General features: G+C 46.8%; 1 long non-coding RNA gene across 1 annotated transcript; it reads left to right on the plus strand.

Annotated features, from left to right (window-relative positions):
- Positions 1-367: 367 nt before the first annotated feature.
- On the plus strand, positions 368-3,776 carry LOC307155764. The gene is made up of 4 exons (XR_013820564.1): positions 368-485; positions 3,126-3,217; positions 3,313-3,430; positions 3,674-3,776. It is a non-coding gene; the product is annotated as an uncharacterized lncRNA (long non-coding RNA).
- The last annotated feature ends 662 nt before the right edge of the window (positions 3,777-4,438 follow it).

The following is a 4,438-nucleotide window of genomic DNA, read 5'->3' on the forward strand; positions in this document are numbered from 1 at the left end:
AGGGCCTTGAGGTGGTTGTTTGCAGACATGGAGTGCTACTCAAGGCTCTTAACATGTACAGGGGGGAAATATTTGCTTATCCGCTGTACCTGCAGAAGGAGCTCCAAGCAGCCACAAACGGACAGTTCTATTGCACAGATATTGCTTGCAAGTATTGGCCTTATCTTGAGAAGTTGGCAGTCTCCATGTTGGAACTCAGACCTTTACTGCAGATGAGACCATTCCTTTCTGTCATGCATGCCAAGGCTCATTCAACCAAGTGTGAGGTACTGCATATTCTTTATCATACCATTAAAAAAATAAATAATAATAACTTATATAATACACTGGATATGACTATAATTTAAGTGCCATGCTGATTTGTAAGATAATCCGGAGTGGCAAAAATCAGGAAGGTGCTGGCACAACTGCAGGGGAGGAGGTCGAAATGGTCAACAGCTACCTGTCTCGTTGTGCCCTCACAACCAAGTACATGACAAAATCTGGTAATTATTGCTGATTTATATTATTTTAGGAAACCTGTCTTTTATTCTTTTTTTCTTTTTATTCTAACTGTCTAATACTTCGTACTGAGATTACAAATATTATATAACATAGCAAATATACAGCTGTAAATATTCTAATATAGTTGTCATGGGGGTGTGTGGAGATGAACCCAATTGCAGACAGTAGTCACAGCAACACAGTTTATTGTACAAATAACAGGAAAAACAAAGCCCACGAGGGGGCAAAACAAGACAGGACTACGAGTGACTAAACTAGACTATGACTCTGACAATTAACTAGACTATAAACAAACAGCAAAAACAGAACTTTCTCTAGACAATACTCTTGACAGGATACTCACAAGGTTTCACAATGAATAACACGCAATGTTAGACAATGTACCGACCCAGGACAGAGAACATGAGGGGATAAAATAGGGAGCAAACTAATCAGGAACAGGTGAAAGCAACAATCTAATGATTACAAGAAGAGATAACAAGGGGGCGGGGTAAGGTGACAAGACAACGCAAGCACACAGCCAAAACAAATGGCCATGTGCTTACACATAAAACATGGGTCTGTCATGATTCTGCCTCAAAACAAGAGAGATCTAGGACATGAAGGCAGAATCATGACAGAACCCTCCCCCCAAGGAGCGGCTTCCAGACGCTCCCTAGAGGGGACATGAAACACGGGACAAGACCGACTGAGACAGACACAAACCAACAATACATGACAAAAACTAACAAGGGCAGACACGAAAACACGACAACAGGGTTGGGGTGGAACAATAAAAACAACAAACACGGAAGGGGAGGAGGAGGAAACATTGAGTCCATGGGGGGGAACACCTGAGGGGATAGGTGAGATGGGAGTCTTGGGTTGACGGGACGAGGGCTTTGGACAGGGGTTATGGGCAGGCATAGACGAAGAAACACGAGGTACAGTCTTGGTGAAAACAGTCCGGGGCTGGGCAGAGACAGGGGTGACAGGGGAAACACATGGCAACTTGGCAGGAGATTTGATGGGGACAACAGGAGGCGACGATACAGGAGACAAAACAGGGGATGAAGCAGGTGACTGAGGGACAGGATCCTGTATGAGAGGACAGACGGACCGAACAGGACTCAGGACAGGACTCGATTCATCAGAATCATCCATACTTGATACATCTGACTCGGGAGAAGCGCTGTCTGATGTCGAGGATTTGTGACTTGAAAGTAACTTGGGTCTGGGTGGCATTTCAAGGATCTTGGCAAGAGCGGTAAGATAGTCAGACACGGCTCGAGCAGCTAAGACGACAGGCATCTCCTTTTGGGCAGAAACTTCTTGCAGAACCTCTTTTGCGGCTAGATCGGCCACAACTCTCTCAGCAGATCCGGGGACAGCGCTTGCAACAGCGGGCTCTGGGACGGCGCCTGGGACAGCGCTTGCAGTAGCGGGCTCTGGAACAGCGCTTGGGACAGCGCTTACAGTAGCGGGGTCTGGGACAGTGCTTGCAGTAGCGGGCTCTGGAACAGCGCTTGCAGTAGCGGGCTCTGGAACAGCGCTTGCAGTAGGGGGCTCTGGAACAGCGTTTGCAGTAGCGGGCTCTGGAACAGCGCTTGCAGTAGCGGGCTCTGGAACAGCGCCTGGGACAGCGCTTGCAGTAGCGGGCTCTGGGACAGCGCTTGCAGTAGCGGGCTTTCGGACGGCGCTTGAGACATCGCTAGCAGTAGCGGGCTCTGGAACAGCGCTTGCAGAAGCGGGCTCTGGAACAGCGCTTGCAGCAGCGGGCTCTGGAACAGCGCTTGCAGTAGCGGGCTCTGGAACAGGCTGAGATGAAGGACGAGAAGCTCCCTTTCTCTTCTTTCTCCTAGGTCGCGGTGTGGAAGTCATAGCAGGACTTGTGGCCGGTTGGAGAAGCTCAGCGGGATCTGTGACTTGAATTGAAAGGGCAGTCTCAGGCAGCGCTGACTCGGTCGAGGATGACTCCGACGGAAAATCCCACGAAGTCCGTCTCCCTCGTTTGCCACGAAGATCAACGGGAGTGGAGGAGACCTCGGGAGAAGTAACGGAGAGAGCCTGATCCCCTTGAGTGACGACAGCAAGGACTCGACCCTCCGGGACCACCGGAAGCCTGGTAGAAGGAGATCCCGTGGAAGAAGCCTGTAACTCCTCCCGACTGTGAAACTCCATATAAACAAACAGCAAAAACAGAACTTTCTCTAGACAATACTCTTGACAGGATACTCACAAGGTTTCACAATGAATAACACGCAATGTTAGACAATGTACCGACCCAGGACAGAGAACATGAGGGGATAAAATAGGGAGCAAACTAATCAGGAACAGGTGAAAGCAACAATCTAATGATTACAAGAAGAGATAACTAGGGGGCGGGGTAAGGTGACAAGACAACGCAAGCACACAGCCAAAACAAATGGCCATGTGCTTACACATAAAACATGGGTCTGTCATGATCCTGCCTCAAAACAAGAGAGATCTAGGACATGAAGGCAGAATCATGACAGAAGTACATTAATAAAACTGCATTACATCTCTCTTAAACTAAAAATCAATTGTCAATGCGTGGATGAACTGCAATACCATGAGCATTAATGGTACTTTCCTCCATCACATCATTCTGTTGTTTAAAGCCAGGAATGACATGCTAACTGTCCATGCTATTGGGTGGAACCGACGGAAGTGGGAAGGCCTTCATCTTGCCCTATCCAGCAGATACATCAAGGTATTATGTTATGCCTGAGTAATGTATACTAAGCCTTTCATGACTTTCCTCACTTTTTAAGATTGCAAAGTCAAAAATCTTTTTTTTTACACCAGACTTTGAAAAAGGCTGAGGCTGAGTCTCAGAAACTGGAGGATTTGAGCAGTGAACTGGGGTGTCCTGAGAACATTGTGCATCAGTGGGTACATGATGTCAGACAATGGGCTACTGACGGTACAGTATTTTATGGACATTCTTCTAAGTAGTTTACTAATACTACTTAGTGAGAATACAAAGTGAGAATCTTTGCCATGCATAAGGATTAAGTAAGGGGGCGTTGTCCTGTTTTTGTTTGCTATAAACTTGTGGGCTTGTAAACTCCTTTGACACTGTTAACAGTGATGTGATTTGGGGCTCTAAATGAACTTGAACTTGAAAGACATCATAATAAACTTGTATTATTGTTGTTGCTTTAAGATTCTGTAGGTACCAGATGTGATGACCAACATAACCTTCAGAAATCAATTGAACAAATGTTTCTTGGTGTTCATCAAAATAAAGCCAGCCTTTATAATCACACTGTCAGGGTTGATGCAGGCAGGATGCTGAGACGAGGTTTAAGTAATTCAAAAACAAAGTATTTATTTATTAGAACTGAAATGGTTTCAGATTACAAAATCAAAAGACAAAACTCCAGGAATCAAACATTAACCATACAAAGACAACCATAATCTGACGACGACAGACCAAGACTGAGTAAAACACTGGGGTATATATACACAGGCAAACAGGATGATAAACAAGACACAGCTGACACAAATGAACTAATTAAACAGACCGGGGAAAACAGGACTAAACCAAAATCACAAAAGACAGGGGAAAACGGATCACAGAAACTGAAAACATAGAAACAGATTCATAAAACAGAACTCAAAGACCTCAAAACGTCACAGTACCTCCCCCCTCCCCAAAGGCGCGTCCTCGCGCCGTATAAAACATCCAAAGGGGTGGGAGGGTGGGCATCCTAGACTCCAGGACGGTCCAGGCGGATGCAGGTTGGTCAGGAGACCAGGGTGGAACAGGCTGTGGACGTGGCCATGATGGAGCAGGCTGTGGGCGTGGCCATGGTGGAGCAGGCTGTGGGCGTGGCCATGGTGGAGCAGGCTGTGGGCGTGGCCATGATGGAGATGACCCTTCAGGTGGCCATGGTGGAGATGACCTTTCGGGTGGCCATGGTGGAGA

Source organism: Squalius cephalus (assembly GCF_949319135.1).
Source record: "Squalius cephalus genome assembly, chromosome: 3".
Classification (NCBI taxonomy): Eukaryota; Metazoa; Chordata; class Actinopteri; order Cypriniformes; family Leuciscidae; genus Squalius; species Squalius cephalus.